Source organism: Syngnathoides biaculeatus, chromosome 7, assembly GCF_019802595.1.
Source record: "Syngnathoides biaculeatus isolate LvHL_M chromosome 7, ASM1980259v1, whole genome shotgun sequence".
NCBI classification, from domain to species: Eukaryota; Metazoa; Chordata; class Actinopteri; order Syngnathiformes; family Syngnathidae; genus Syngnathoides; species Syngnathoides biaculeatus.
Genome location: NC_084646.1, coordinates 13008622 through 13025348, shown reverse-complemented (window position 1 = coordinate 13025348; position 16727 = coordinate 13008622). Strand labels below are relative to the sequence as shown.

The 16727-nt window shown below is 44.5% G+C and overlaps 1 protein-coding gene across 7 annotated transcripts in view; it reads left to right on the top strand.

Annotated features, from left to right (window-relative positions):
• The window catches only part of ncanb (neurocan b), a 190551-nt gene that overhangs the window by 18348 nt on the left and 155476 nt on the right, over positions 1–16727 (top strand). The window contains exon 3 of one of the 7 annotated variants that reach the window (XM_061825957.1): positions 15936–16058. The exons of the other annotated variants lie outside the window; for them this stretch is intronic. The gene's annotated coding sequence lies outside the window, so the exon portion shown is untranslated. The remainder of the gene's footprint in view (positions 1–15935; positions 16059–16727) is intronic. 7 annotated transcript variants of the gene reach the window in all.

The window sequence follows — 16727 nt, the reverse complement described above, 5'->3', positions numbered from 1 at the left end:
ACTCTGTCATAGGCTTTCTCTAGATCCACAAAGACACAATGTAGCTCCTTCTGACCTTCTCTGTACTTTTCCACGAGCATCCTCAAGGCAAATAATGCATCTGTGGTACTCTTTCTAGGCATGAAACCATACTGTTGCTCGCAGATACTTACTTCTGTCCTGAGTCTAGCCTCCACTACTCTTTCCCATAACTTCATTGTGTGGCTCATCAACTTTATTCCTCTATAGTTCCCACAGCTCTGAACATCCCCTTCGTTCTTAAAAATGGGAACTAGAACACTTTTCCTCCATTCTTCAGGCATCTTTTCGCCCGCTAGTATTCTGTTGAATAAGTTGGTCAAAAACTCACTATACGATACTATACTACAGTTTACAAATGACCCAGTTTATGAATTTACATTTATTTCAGTAGTAAAAATTACCTCCGTTTCCAAACATTTCATTTTGAGAACGGTGTCACAGAACAAATTAAATTTGTCACCTGGTGTTTCACTTAAAATACTATACAATGAAAAACTTGTGACCAATAGATATTCAATAATTTTACCGTCAAAATTTGCCTTCAATGTTTTATAATGGCAAAAATCATCCTGGAACGGATGATTTCTAATAAAATTATTTTCAACGGACATAAGCGTTTCCTTCCCAAACTTTTTCCACGAGTGTCCTAAAATAGATGGCTTCCGCTGTGCCAAAAATAAATGAAGAATTTAAATTGTCCTTGCTATCATCTTACGGACCTTGCCGTGTCCTGTAATGGATGACACATGAATCCCACATAAGGAAACGGACAAGATAAGAAGATGAGAAAAAAAAAGCCTTGGGAAAGCTGACAGGCTGAAAAAAGAAGAGAAGAACAGGAGTAGGTCAGAAGGGAATTAGTTTGAGTAAGAAGAAGGAAAGGTGAAAGGCGCACAGACGGACAAAGTTGGCAGAGACAAATCCACGTCATGTGGGACCTTCGACTGCTCTTTGTAGTCCAGTACAGTGGGGGATGTGTGTGTGTGTGTGTGTGTGTGTGTGTGTGTGTGTTCTGCCGGCTTGTTAACTCCAGACAACCTCCTGGCACTTTGTGTCAAATCAACATTGTTTTAATCGTGTATGCACACGAGACCTCTCTTCACAGTGTGTTTCACCCCATTTAGCAGATTTTTTCTTTCTTTTTTTTCTTTCTGCGGTAATAGTCTGGCGTGAGGTGTTTTCCGGCCGCATTAAAATGAGCCAAAGAATATGTTGTTTATGCACCGATGCTTTTTATCCTTCCCGCCTCATTTAAGTACATGAATGCTACATTTGTAGCTTTGGGGAGTGTGGAAGAGAGCACGCTCAGCTCTTGGAAAAATCCCTGCCGTGCGTATGCGAAAAAACATGGAAACCTTGTTATTATCTAGCTTTCATGAGTGGATTTTAAGTGAAGACAAAAATCTGTCCAAGGCTGGAAGTTCTTCAGTTTAAAAGAAGTATATCACTATGAATAGACTGTGGGCTGTCAGGTACCTTTTTTCCTGGGAGCCAATTAATCAGTGAAAGGTGGCGCAGGGTGGGGATATAGACTCATTAGAGTGGTCCTGCTCGCTGTCATTACCATACATTTACACTACCGGGCAGCCGCCACGCTGTAGAGTTTGCCAGAAGTCCATTAGTTTTACAGCGCGGCGAGAATAACCCCCTTTTCTGGCAGAATAACACGTCGATAGGCATCAGTCCTTGTCTCGTTTATACTTTCAAAAGCTTGTAAGGTATCTGGTTGGTAGAACTAAAAAATGTGGAGTTTTTTTATTGTCTGACAAACGGCAATTAAATCAGGGTTGACGATACGACATCCGATGTCTACGTAAGTCTTGTGACGCAGTGAAGCAGCATGTGGCTATTATTTGTCAATCCGTCCATCCATCCATCCGTCCGTCCGTCCGTCCGTCCGTCCCTATTATAGTGCACAACATCACACCATTACACCTGTGTGGGTTTTCTCTGGGCACTCCGGTTTCCTCCCACATCACAAAAACATTCATCCATTCATCCATTTTCTTAGCCGCTTATCCTCACAAGGGTCGCGGATAGTGCTGGAGCCCATCCCAGCTGTCAACGGGCAGGAGGCGGGGTACATCTTGAACTGGTTGCCGGCCAATCGCAGGGCGCATCGGGACGAACAGCCGCACTCGCAATCACAACTTGGGGCAATTTAGAGTGTCCAATTAATGTTGCATGTTTTTGGGAAGTGGGGGGAAACCGAAGTGCCCAGAGAAAACCCACGCAGGCATGCGGAATACATGCCAACTCCATACAGGTCGGGCCAAGCTTGAACCCGGGTCCTCAGAACACACCTCCACACTTAGGGCCAATTTGGATTGTCCGATGAATGTTGCATGCTTTTGGGACTGCCCTGTGATTGCCTGGCAACCAGTTCAGGATGTACCCGGCCTCATGCCTGTTGACAGCTGGGATACGCCACAGCACTCCCCACGACCCTTGTGAGACTAAACGGCTAAGAAAATGGATGGATTGATGGATGGATGGATGTTTTTGAGATGTGGGAGGAAGTGCCCGGAGAAAACCCACACAGGTGTAATAGTATGAGGTTGTGTGCTATAATAGGGACAGGGCGTGGAAGTGCACTCTTATTTTGAAAGGCAGGACCTGCTCTGGCATTTATTCTTTTTTGCGTTCTTTCCAATGCTATTACTGATATAAGGAATTGGGTGTTTAAAAATGTTCACGGTAAGGGGGAAAATGCTGTTGAAGTGTTAGTGGAAGATCTGAGAAACACAGGAAGTAGGCTACGTGTTTTATTTTGAAGCCACACTTATCGGGTGGCTAGACGAGATCATGGCGGGTCCGGGATTCAACCCGGGAACTAAGGACACACAGTCCAACGCTGTCCAGCTGACCCACTTTGCTGCTTATTTTTTACATCTTCCTAATAGAGTGACTGTAATTTGAGTTTTTGGCAGAGCTATGATGATAATCGTTTTAACCAGAATTCATTGTTCAGGATTTTTTTATATCAATTACCTTGGCTGCTTCTTGAGTTCAAATTACCAATGTGCTTGACATGCACTGCTTCTACCAACAACATGGCTGCAGACAGAGAGGAGCTAGTTTACAAAATTACAGTCACTCTCACTGAGCTGGTGACTTTTTCGAGCCGCCTCGCAACTATTTTCTCCAAAAGCAAAGAATATAGCGAGTTCAATTCCCGCCAAGATAAAATGAGGAGAATTAGCCTTCGCGTTGTTTCCTGTATCACCATAAAAGAGCCTGGGAGAAAGCAATCACTCACTGGATCGCATTTAATACTGCCAGAACTACAAACTATTGACCAGAGGTAGGTGCTCCCAAGCCGCTCCCCATGAGGGGGGGAAAAAAAAACACGAGAGAGCTGGAGGGCTTGTGATGATACTCTGATGATAGTTGTGGCAGGACGAGTCTCAGTTGCCTCACCATGACGTTGTGCCTACTGACAATGCCTTGAAAATCAGATTTTTCATCACCCACAGATCATCATAATATACAATAATAAACATTTGGTAGCTTTTTTCCTACATTTTTCCATCCATCCACCCCGACCCACTTCCCCGACACCATGGCCATGTTTGATGCTTACTGATACTGAGTTACCGTATTGTCTGAGAGTTCCGTGCTTATCTGTCTGTACATGTAGAAATATCTACAGATATGATTCATTTAATTATAACTGATAAATCATTCATCCATCCATATTCTGAGCCGCTTATCCTCACAACGGTCGAAGGAGTGCTGTAGCCTATCACAGCTGTCATGGGACAGCAGGCAGGGTACACCCTGAACTGGTTTCCAGCCAATTGTAGTGTAAAAAGAGACAAACAGCCACACTCAAAATCACACCTTGGGAAATTTAGAGTGTCCAATTAATATTGCATTTTTTGGGATGTGGGAGGAAACTGGAGTGCCCGGAGAAAACCCACGCAGGCACGGGGAGAACATGCAAACTGCACACAGGTGGGTCCGGGATTGAACCTGGGACCTCAGTACTGTGAGGCCAACGCTTTCTAGCTGAGCCACCGTGCTGCCCTCATACATTTAATATTCCTAAAAGAGGAACGTATAAAAATGTAGCTGCAGGTTCCCTAGCCCGTGAACAAAATGAATCACATTGGGCTGTCTCTGTCCTTCCAAAATATGGAACATGACACCCCCCCCCCGAAAGGAAGTAATTAAGGAAGTCAAAACAATCCTGCCTTTTATAGACGAATGTAATTGCCACAGACGAAAGGTAAGAGAAAAATCATTCTTGAGGGACTTCGTTGAGGTGAAATTCTTAATCGGCGCCACAGCAGCAGGCAGTTAACCTCAGCAATGTTTATTCGAACAAGTCGTGACTGAAGACCCACACAACAGCGTTGGCCTCAGCATGAGGAGTGGGAAAAACTGAGCCAGGAGACTTCATTTGATCTCGAGGATGACTTGACCTCTACTGTAATTCTTTGCGTTGAAATAATGGAAGGAAGTACTTCTAGTTACCTCACGACTTATGTAGTGTTGTTGCTTTTGGTGAACGTGGCAGGGGGAGACCATTAGGGATGCCACTCACAAATTCTCAGAGTGGAGAGCCCCAAAGAAGGAATCGGAATGTGTGTATGGATGATGAAATAGTACCAGTATCTTGATGGCAAAGGTTTTTGGTCTAACAACTGCTCGAGAACTGAAAAACATAAAACACTATTTACACAGTCGTGTTTTGAATAATTATGGAACTAATATCTAGTAGTAAAATCGCTGTTCCTGTGAATTGCTGATGAGAGCAAATGAGTTTTATAAACAACATCAGAAATCACCATTAGGCAGATAATGTGGTTTTCGGATCACAGTTCAGTTCACAGACGACAGAATCGCATGGCTAGACATGACATCTGCTACCCAGGGGCTCAGCGACACTGTACAGTATTTGCGTATTTGAGTAAATGTGGCGCTTGACACATTTCCACCCTGACCTTAATACAGTTTGTTCCATGAGTTAATTCTGTGTGCCTGTCTGCACGCGTAATGTGAAGTGAGAGACGAATTGCTGATGATTGGTGGAAGTCCATTATCTACCGCTTTTCCTGGTCAGGTCGCAGGGGAAGTAGCTTCAGCAGAGATACCCAGACTTCCCTTTCCCCAGCCACTTATTCCAGCTCTTCCAAAGGATCCCGAGGCGTTCCCAAGCCAGCCGAGAGACATAGTCTCTCCAACGTGTCCTGGGTCGTCCTCGGGGTCTCTTTCCGGTGGGACATGCCTGGAACACCTCACCAGGGAGGCGTCCGGGAGACATCCGAATCAGATGCCCCGGCCACCTCATCTGGCTCCTCTCAATGCGGAGGAGTAGCGGCTCGACACTGAGCCCCTCCCGGATGACCCAGCTTCTCACCTTATCTCTAAGGGAGAGCCCGGACACCCGGAGGAGGAAACTCATTTCGGCCGCTTGTATCCGAGATCTTGTTCTTTCGGTCACGACCTACAGCTAATGCCAATAGGTGAGGGTAGGAACGTAGATCAACATGTAAATTGATCTCCCGCTCCATTCTTCCGTCACTTGTGAGCAAGATCCCAAGATACTTGAACTCCCCCACTCGGGGAAGGATCTCATCCCCGACCCGGAGAGGGTACGGCGCCCTTTTCCGACTGAGGGCCATTGTCTCGAATTTGGAGGTGCTGATTCTCATCCCAGCCGCTTCACACTCTGCTGCGAATCGCTCCAGTGAGAGCTGGAGATCACGGCATGAAAAACCCAACAGAACCACATCATCTGCAAAGAGCAGAGATGCGATGCTAAGGTCACCAAACCGGACGCTCTCTACGCCTCGGCTGTCCATTCTGTCCATGAAAATTATGAAAAAAAGTTTTAAACTAGAGAATAAGAACGCCAGGCTGAGTGTTGTATCATTGCTGCCATGTCACAAACAAAAGAAAAACACAAATTAGCCTCAGGGACTTTTAGCTTTGTTACATGCAGCTACTTTTTACGACGCAATTCTAATTACGCTCAAGAGCTTACAAGAACATGGCAAGAATTTAAACACTCTCTTGTCTGGAATATTAAGTTTGAGGATTTCGGCTTTACTGTTTGGCATGCCTCCATTCTCACCCAGTGGTAGCGTGAATCCCGTCTGGCTCAATGTGCCCTGTGATTGATTGGCAACCAGTCCAGCCAGATGGGTTCAGCGTCTATATAGAAAATGGATGGATGTTAGGAAAAATCACAGAAAAATCACCTTTTCTCCTTCGAACTTCCCCAGATAAGCATTGCATCACATTATCTTTCTCTCTTCTTCTTCTTTTTTTTTTTCCAATCAGTGTTCCTACTGAGCACCTGTTAAATGGGCCGTGGCTGGCAGAAATAGCAGTTTGTTTTCATTTTACCTGTTTGGGAACTTATTTGAAGCAAACACGAGAAAATCATATTCCTCCAGTAGATATGGCCACCGCGCGACATTGATGTATTACTCGGGCGGCAAACACTCCCGTGCAACTCCTGCAGTAAATGAGTTTGCAGGCGAGCACCTGCACACTGGAGGAAATATCTCGAGGGGGCAAGGGAGCCAGAGGTATTGTTGAAAATGTGGTTTATTTGGAATAATGCTGTTTGAGTTAACGGTGTTTGACTTGAGGAGCGAGGCGAGGGGTTCCTTTGGAGTATTTGACATTTCATGAAAACAAGCTGAATGGTTTTATGTGAGCTTTAAACTTTACAATCTCACCTAGAGGTGCAGCGAACAACAGAGACGAATCTCCTCTGAGCATTCAGTGTAAAGTTTAGCAAGTGGAAGAATGGCTTCTTTTGTCGCCAAATCCTCTTTCAACCCGAAAATGTTGTTTAATGACCGGTGCTCGATTTCATTCAGGGAAAAAGTATTTACAAGCATGAAGGCAACTACAGAGCACGTCTGTAATATTTAAAGGCAACTCCTTGAGGACATTAAATTGTTCAATTGTTGCGACTCATGTTTCCAGACATCCGCTGATATATATATTTTTTTTTTTGTGGGGAGGTTGAACAGAACTGCTCCCAACGAAAAAAAATATGACATCTTGTCATATGATAGCTCATCAACTTTATCTATAGAGCACCAAAAAGAAAAATGGCAGCATGGTGGAGCAGGTGGAAAGCGTAGGCCTCACAGTTCTGAGGATCTGGGTTCAATCCCAGCCCTCCCTATGTAGAGTTTGCATGTTCTCTCTGTGCCTGCGTGGGTTTTCTCCGGGCACTCCGGTTTCCTCCCAAATTCCAAAAATATGCAACGTTAATTGGACACTCTAAATTGCCCCTAGGTGTGATTGTGAGTGCGGCTGTTGTCTGTCTCCATGTGCCCTGCGATTGGCTGGCAACCATTTCGGGGTGTACCCCGCCTCCTGCCTGTTGACAGCTCAGATAGCCTCCAGAACTCCCCGCGACCCTTGTGAGGATAAGCGACTAAGAAAATGGATGGAAAAAGAAAAATATCTATTCATGGTGTGGCAAACCATTTTAGTAGTGCATAACAGCCACTAAGCGATATTGTCCTTCCACTGCAAAGAAACAAAGGTTACTTGATGGTCGCTCGTGTAGTGAAGATTTCAGTTTCCATTTTCCAAGCCACTTATCCTCACAAGGGCCAAATACAAGGAGGAGGGTTGTGGTTCGTGGCAATACATTGGGCCGTGAATACATGATGTCAAATGTCGTCATCTCTGTGAATGGATATGCACCTTGTAAAAATTTGAAATTGGGTGGGATTCAAATCTGCTTCGTCCAAGTTGGAGGGTAGAATTTTCCAGCTTTGCAGCTGACTGGACTGTAGTATATTTGCATGGATTTAGAATAATTCACCTCATTTACAAAGCATAAAATGAGTAGCTTCCTTTTGTGCTTTGTTACATATACCCGAAGTTTATTAATGATGTTGGGAGAAGCTGTGGGAAAAAAAAAAAAAAAAAACCCCTCCCCAATGCGCAGAGCTCCAAGAGACTCTTCCCTCCCTTGCGAATCCTGACATTTATTCTCCAATGACATCATTAGAGCTGGAAAAGCTGGAGGCAACCATATGGATGACACGGCTGTTCGGCTCAGTCCATTATTTACATAAGCCGCTCGGTGTGTTGACAATGTGTGTGTATACTATAAAGGCCACGAAACATGACCAGTGCATGTGGGGCCACGCACCGAGTTATGGAATAACGGTGTTCGTAGGACATGTCATGGCCCAAACAACGCCATAATGTCCTGAACACATCATCCTTTTCTTGAGCACCTTTTGACATTCGCCAACCAATTTGCTCCCGTTGCCCATCAGCAGCTCATTTGCGTGACTTACTTCACCGCAGCAGAGGCATAGAGGAGATACGGCGCTCTCTAGCTAAGGGAAAAAGCAGCAAATGAGTCATGTCACATGACCTCAGGCAAGATGAAAAAAAATTCTCAAATACAATACAGTGCCGCCCTTGAGATACAAAGCCCCCGATTTCCAATTTTTAAAAAAATATAAACCGTTGTTTGGCCAATTTTTTTTCTCTTTGACTTGCTAGCAATAGTGTTGTGTAATATCAGATGGTTAGTGATGAGGGTGTGTGTGTGTGTGTGTGTGTGTGTGTGTGTGGGGGGGGGTATTCAAGCACGAGTCTCCCCCCCCCCACGCCCACTATATAAAGACAAAGTGATGTCATTTCATTTGGTTGCACACTTGTCAGTTGGCGTCCATAACGAGACCCATTTCCCACCCCAGGTGCAGTTAGCAAGCTAATGATGGCTACGCGCCGAAAATGCATCTTCGCTAGATGCCTCAATTTACAGAACAGCTCGGTGATGTTTTTCTTTAAGATCCCCAAAAAATGGGGAGATAAAAAACGAATTGACTTTTTCCAGACGCACACAGATGGCAAGCTGAACACCAACACCGCCAGCTGACTCCGCAGTGTGCTTTTTTCCGACGGATAGTTTTGTAAACTTTCACCGGAGACAACACGGCATCACGGGCAAGTGAATGGGGCGGCGGCGGCTGTCTAATTGCCTGGGGTTCCCCCTACCATCCAGTCAGGTGGCTTGTTCGGGTGTGACATATCATCACCGACAATGACGATAATTTGACGTGTGTGCTTATTTTTACGATTATAGTCCACACTAATCATTCCACTTTGAAGTTGAGCCTCTCAACGTGATTTTAAATCGTATCAGCTTTCACCCCCTCAATATGTTTTATTTTTTTGGTGCATTCATTCAACACGCCCACGGTGTTTGAGAGCTAAGAGGTTATTATTAAGTTTTGAAACCTTATTTTATATACCGTAACTCTCGGCCTAGAGAGTGCACCCGGTTATAAGCCTGGGTACACAGAGCTAGCGTTAAACTCTTTATGTGAGAGTTTCTTTCGGCTTGTCCCGCTAGGGGTCGCCACAGCGTGTCATCTCAGATAAACCCTCATATTTATTTGGCACAGGTTTTACACCAGATGCCCTTCCTGACGCAACCCCTCTTGTGGAGTAGAGGCCCCAGTGAGATACGAACTCATGACCCCTGGTTTACCAAATCAATGCTCTAACCAGGATTACAACCAGGTGTGCTAATGCTGGCACCGCATCACCGCAAAAACCGCAGGTTTGAAAGCGTGTGAAAAAAGTCGCGGTTTGTAGGCCGAAAATTACGGTACTCTGCGATTAGTTCTATTCAAATTTCACGGGGTTGTGAACATTATTCTTTTCTGAAGTCTGTCAAATTTACGTGTCACTTTCTTGGCCCTTCTTAGTATCACTTTAAAGCTTGGGAAAATATAGTGCAGGCTAGGTTGAGATGTGGGAGATTTGTGAGCAACATTATGATGGCATGAAAGAGCACCGCAGGAGATGTATTTGCCCTCACAATTCTGATGGAGAAGTACACAAAAAGTCAGATTGTGTTATTTCTTTTTCAATGACATATAACTGTATAGCGGGGTGCCAATGTAAGAGCTGTAGTATTGTATGAGGAAATCCGGAATGGCAGAAAAGCATGTAAAAGTAAAAAAAAAAAAAAAAAAAAAAAAAGACTTCAAGGTGGAGGTAAAAGTACATCAAAGATGAGTATTGAGCCCCTCCTTGTTTTCTAAGGTGATGGACATATTGCCAGAAGAGGTCAGACTGGAGTCTCTGGTGGACTATGAAGTATGCATATGATGACGTAATCAGCGGTGAGAGTATGGAACGTGTGGGAAAGAACCTTGGGAGGTGAAGGGATGCACTGGAGAGGACGAGGAATGAAGGTCACTTGCAGCAAGACACAGTACATGTTTGTAATTGAACAGAAGGCAGTTGGAATTCTGGCATCACAATGAGAAGAAGAGGAGAAGGTGCAGGAGATTTGGATCAGGTCTTTAAAGCAATCGGGAGAGTGGAAAAGAAATGAATGAAAGACTAAAGAAAGGGTGGAGTGGGTGCAAGAGTATGTCAAGGTCTGTCCGTTAGAGAAACGTGCCATGAGCAAGACTTGGCCTGTGCACTGGGCGGTGACACCTGTCACCGGTCACAGCGGTTTCACATTGGGACTGTAATTAGACGGACATTTTAGTTGGAGTTTTTGTCACTTGTATTTGCCAGTTCGTTGCCTTGCGTTAGTGAGTTGCATTCATTGCCTGTGGGACTCACCACTTCTACGCGTAAGTCAGAGTAAGAGCGATGCTTCAGAATCATCGAACCCTTGCTGCATGTCTTTAGGATCCCGCCGAGCCTAGCCTTTCTGTACCTCTGCCTTTTCAGACTGCTACTCCGTGTATGACCCAGCTTCTGGAATAGACCACATTGAACATTATGCCTCTGCCTAGCAGTCCTGCATTTGGGTCCGCCCCCGTACTGGAGGTCCGTGACAAAACGCATGCTGGGATTTTCTTCGGGATTGATGACAATGGGCAGGATCACCAAATAGCACATCAGAGGCACATCAGTCTGGAAACTTTGAAGACTAAGGTAGATAGGCAGGTCTGAGATGGTTTGGACATGTGAAGAGGAGGAACTGTCGATGTATCGGTTGAGGATGATGGAAATGGAACCGCCAGGTCAAAGCAAAGAGGAAGACCAAAGAGATGGCTGGCTGTGATAAGGGAAGACTTGCAGATACACTATATTGCCATATTAGTCATCGCTCACCTGCCTTGACTCACATAAAAATAGGGCTGGGGGGGGACAAGCACAAAGAGGCTTAAACCAAAAGGGCAAACTGACATAAATATGACATCCCTCCATGTGCACAAAATTTCACCCACTTCTCTCATTTAAGCACATACTTCAAAAAATTACAAGATTTTAATAAATCACTATTTTTGTATGTCTATGCCTGTGGTAATCTTCTGATAATCTTATAAGAACAACATTTTTTCTCTAAGGCATTGTGTGTGTCGTGTTGTTTGTTCTTGCTTTCTGACTTTTTCTCAAAAATAGACTTTAAAAAAATATTTTCCAAAGTGCTGTATATGTGGTAGTTATGTCTAATTGGTGTTACGATGGTGAGGGAGAGTCCTTGGAAAAATTTCTCTCCTGCACCCAAAAAGTTTGAGAAGCCCTGGCTGACGGTGAGAGTGAAGGAAGCACACTGGGTCATTGCAAATTCTAACATCAATCCCGACTGGTCCGGCCTCCCATTGCTGGCATCCGCTTGCGTAAACAGTTTGTCTGTGTGATGAAGCCCGGTCTGGACAGGACGTGCCACGTGTCTGTGTGGGGTATTCGGTTTTCCGTGTGGCAGACTGAGCGAAGTATCAGACAAGATCACTGCGGCGGGGGGTGTGGGTGGGGTGTTTGTTGTGTGTGTGTGTGTGTGTGTGTGATCCAGCTAGGCTGCCATTGCTGACAGAACCGCTTCCCTCGTTGGCTGGCTTGACTTGGAGGAAGGAAAAAAAACAAGCAGCACTGACTAGAATGAACTGAGCTCATTTTCGGGTGGGAAAGAGGAGAAATATGCTGGAATGAGATTGGAAGTAACAGAAGACTTGTGTTCTGTTTCATCAGCGTCATCCATCAAAGTCCATTTTTGCCTCTCGGATTAAGTGCATTTACGCCCGCCGCGGACATCCATAATACCTTTCTGTCATCACTTTGCTGCCGTTATCCCTGGACCAGTGCCATTTGTACTGTAAGTCATGCAGTACACTTATTGGCAATAATGAAGAGTTGGCGCCGAGAGAGGCATTGGCGACTGCCTATGGTGTGCCGGCAGCAGAACTCAAGCCCCCCACCCATTCCAACGGTACTGCAGCTCCGATCGGAATTGACACTTTTACATTGGGAAAAAGTGGGACACAATCAGTTCCACAGCTTACTTGCAGTTTGCAGCTCACTGGTACACATGCTCCCTTTTTTCCCCCCTCTGTGCTTTTTATCAAATACACACTAAAGCCCGCCACTAACTCCCAGCCAGGCCTGACTGAAATGGACCCCCATTGAAACATGGCTGTTTGAGACCCACAGCTGCACATTCCACTGTTGACCATTAAATGTCTACTTATGCGCTGCAATTGGAATCCTTATGAACATGTTGTTTTGATCTCCACATACTGCATATTGTACTGTAATACTTTTATTGAACTGCACAAAAAAGGGTGTGATTAACTAAAAAGAAGCCCAAAGAGAGGAAGTGGGCGAGAATAAAAGAGAGGGAGGATAATTTGAGAGGCTGCCTCGACCCATTCGTTGAGTGTAGCCATCATGCGTCGTATATCGTTCTCGTGGGTTTTGATTCAGATGCCATGCTTCATTCCGTCATCCACGGATGCATATAAAATTGTAAAAATAGTATTGTTGTAAAACACAATATATGTGTACTATATTCTGTATTTGTGGCTGGGGCTTGCTTAAGTTTAAAACCTGCAAATGGGTTTGTGTGTGTGTGAGTGCGTGTCAGAAAGCTCATGTGCATTTTTAATTGACTGATACATCTGCAATCTTCCGTGGCCCCGTACTGCAAAAACAGTGGTCGACCATCAGCCGCTCATTAAAATTATTTACCGACCGTCGTGACCGTTCATTCGGGTTTGACCACGAGATGCCGCCAACGCTCTGAAAATAGGAAAGGAGTAATGTGTTGAAGTCATAGATGTTGAAACATAGATGAGCATTGTGTATCCATCCATCCATTTTCTTAAACGCTTATCCTTACGAGGGTCGCGGGAGTGCTGGAGCCTATCCCAGCTGTCAACGGGCAAGAGGCGGGGTACACTCTGAACTGGTTGCCAGCCAATCGCAGAGCACATAGAGAAAGACAAACAGCTGCACTCACAATCACACCTTGGGGCAATTTAGATTGTCCAATTAATGTTGCATGTTTTTGGGATGTGGGAGGAAACCGGAGTGCCCAGGGAAAACCCACACAGGCACGCGGAGAACATGCAAAGTCCACACAGGCGGGTCTGGGATTGAACCCGGGACCATGGAACTGTGAGGCCAACCCTTTCTAGCTGGTCCACCGTGCTGCCCGAGCATTGTATAATGTGGAGGAAATTACTTTAGCCTGGATTGTTTCGGAGAGCCTTTGCTGCGTGTGTAGCCACACATGAAACTAGTCATCCTTACCCCATTGTTATATGGATATTGTAAAATGATCATAGTTGTGACATAGTTCATTGTAAACACTTTGCAGGAGCAGGAATTACTTGCTATGCCCATGATTATCAGTTTTACTCTTGTAAAAATTAGCTTTTTCTTGCACTGAACCAGGGTATATCCTTAAGCTCCCGCGACCCTTGTGAGGATAAGCGGCTAAGAAAACTGATAGATGGCTGTATCCTTGAAGTGCCACTGACATCCCTATATACATTGTAAAATAGATACTGTTATGAAAATTATGTATAATATTATTCACTTCAATGTCTATATGAAAAAATAAGTATGAGCGGAGAGCATGTCATACATACGCAAAGTTGCGGAAGACTCACTCGAGATCCTAGCGGTAGCCATATTGGCTGCCACGTCATCATCAGATGTCACACTGGGACAGTCGCCATTGAGAAGACGCTGTGCCACCTGCTATGGGAGACAAACAACTGAGATTTTGGGATTTTTCCGACGCCCCTTCTGACACGGAAGCTCTTTTCGAAGATGAGAACATCTCACAATCGAGTGAAGTGACCAGGGGAATATTACCCTATCGTTTTGAGCCATATTTAGATCATTTGCGGATCACTTCAAACTGACAACAGACTCCCTGACAGTATATATGAGAGTATGTAGCGTACTTAGGTGGCCAGTCGCTCACAGAAACGTGTGATGAGTGAATCCATCCTCCCAAGTGTTCGAGCAATATCCAGCAACACAACGAGACAGCATTTTGGCTAACACGCAGGAAAAAAAATGACTACTTTCCCTCCGGTAAAACTGGTATAAACACACGAACCCGTCAGTGTGGGCTTCTGGAAAATAACGTCACATCCGGCCTCTTCTCCAAAACGAGTGCCTCGAGAGGATTTTCATGGCGGGAGATATAAAAATTCATATACGAATGCATCATGACGTGGTAAAAAAACTGATGGGTCCATTCCAGCTGCCTTTCTTTTTCATTAAAACCATACTAAAAATCATGCTTTACATGTCAGTAGACCTTTAAGCTCGATACTGCATCACAAAATGTTTTTGCCAGAATTATTGTCATTTTTTAAAATACTGTGTACATTTAATTAACTTTAAAAACATGTATAAGCCATCTTCCAAACCATAACATCTCATTCTGTAATTTCCCCATCATCTGTTGCTCCCCTGTCATTTTTGTGCACTTTCTTAATAACATGCTTGCTCAACACAGTGCGGCTAATCCATCAGAGGCTAATTAGTCATCGTTGTTTTCTTTGGAACTCTGCTTGGAAGCATGAAACATGGCGATAAGCCAATATTTATCTAAAATACGCATTCCCATTCAATTATGTCACAGAAATAACACGAGTGACAAAGCAGCAGACGTTATGACAATATTTTTTACAGTGATACTGGCTAATGTCACGATACTTGGACTGGCTGCTCGAACTGACACTTCAGGAGTGTACAAACACACTGATAATGAATCCATCCAAATTCACAAAGTCAGCAAAGGCCGATTGTCAGAAGATTCTGAGATTTCCCTGAGCGCTTATCCTCTGTTGTAGGGGGGGGGGTGTTAAGACTTTTATCCCCCTGATCTACTTCAAAAAATCTTGCCTATCAATTGTCAGGGCCTTTTCAGATTCTGTTTTTATTCTTTGCTTCAAAAAAATTCCAACAATACTTGGGAAATATGGCTGGATGATGCCAGTTACAAAAGAATGTTACCCATAATCCTTTAAAACCACAGAAAAAATATACAGACTGACAGAGAAAGGAAAAGAATGAAAGAAACAACATCATTGACATCATAAGAACATAAAAGGTTAAGTTAACATTTAAGGAAGACTTCCGGGGGCAGAAAAATTTCCACATCAACATCAATTTAGCCTCAAGTGATTCTTGCTGTTGGCGACAACCCAAGTGAAATATTTCCTTTTGTCATCTGTCTTCAGAAAGTAGTAGTTCCACGCGAGAGACTCACGTCAGCAATACTCGCGTTCACGCGACGATGTCTGTTAGGAAAAGTGGGCTTCAATATAGTATTTGAAACACCGCCACCATTTCCCGTGTTCAAAAGGAAGCGCCTTGACTCGATGAGGATTTGCACAAAGGTTAAGTAAAGGTGGCGTTCGGGTTAGGAGAATTGACTTCCTGAAGAGTGTTTTTATAGTCTGATTTTCGACGCTTAATATTCCGATTATAAACCTAAACCCGTGAAAAAAAAATCGCTCCATATGAACACCTCAGTCAGAACAAAACTGAAAACAAATGGAATTTAATTCAGTTCCACAGGGATAGAATATTTCTTTCCCTATCGCTCTTTTTTTCATGTAAATTAGGGATTCCGCTGTCCATGCATGCTCTGTCTTGACATAAATGCTTAGTGATGTCATTGTTTACACTCTAACCAGGCAGTGTGGGATCGATTCTGTCTATCTGCCGTGCGACTGGCTGGCGACCAGTTCAGGGTGTAGTCTGCCTTCACCCGAAGTTGGCTGGGACAGGCTCCGGCTCAAGCTTTTAATTGGCTTCTGGTAAGGTAGAGAGGAGTAACTGTTTTATTATGTGTTATATTTGTATGCAATACACAATACGTCAGAAGAATTTAAGGTGGAAGTGGGACTGCATCAGGGTTCCGCCCTGAGCCCCTTCCTGTTTGGGGTTGTAATGGATAGGCTGACAGACGAGGCTAGACTGGAATCCCCTAGGGCCATGATGTTCGCAGATGATATTGTCATATGCAGAGAAAGGAGGGAGCAGGCGGAGGAACAATTAGAAAGATGGCGGTACGCACTGGAAAGGAGAGGAATGAAGATTAGCCGAAGTGAAACAGAATATATGTGAGTGAATGAGCGGGGCGGAGGAGGATGAGTGAAAAACCAGGAAGAAGAAATAGCGAGGGTGGACGACTTCAAATACTTGGGGTCAACAATACAGAGCAATGGAGAGTGTGGTAAGGAAGTGAAGAATCGGGTCCAAGCGGGGTTGAACAGTTGGCGGAAGGTGTCTGGTGTTCTATGTGACAGAAGAGTCTCTGCAAGGATGAAGGGCAAAGTTTATAAAACAGTGGTGAGGCCGGCCATGATGTACGGATGAAAGACGGTGGCTCTGAAGAAACAACAGGAAGCAGAACTGAAGGTAGCAGAAATGAAGATGCTGAGGTTCTTGCTCGGAGTGAGCAGGTTGGATAGGATAAGAAATGA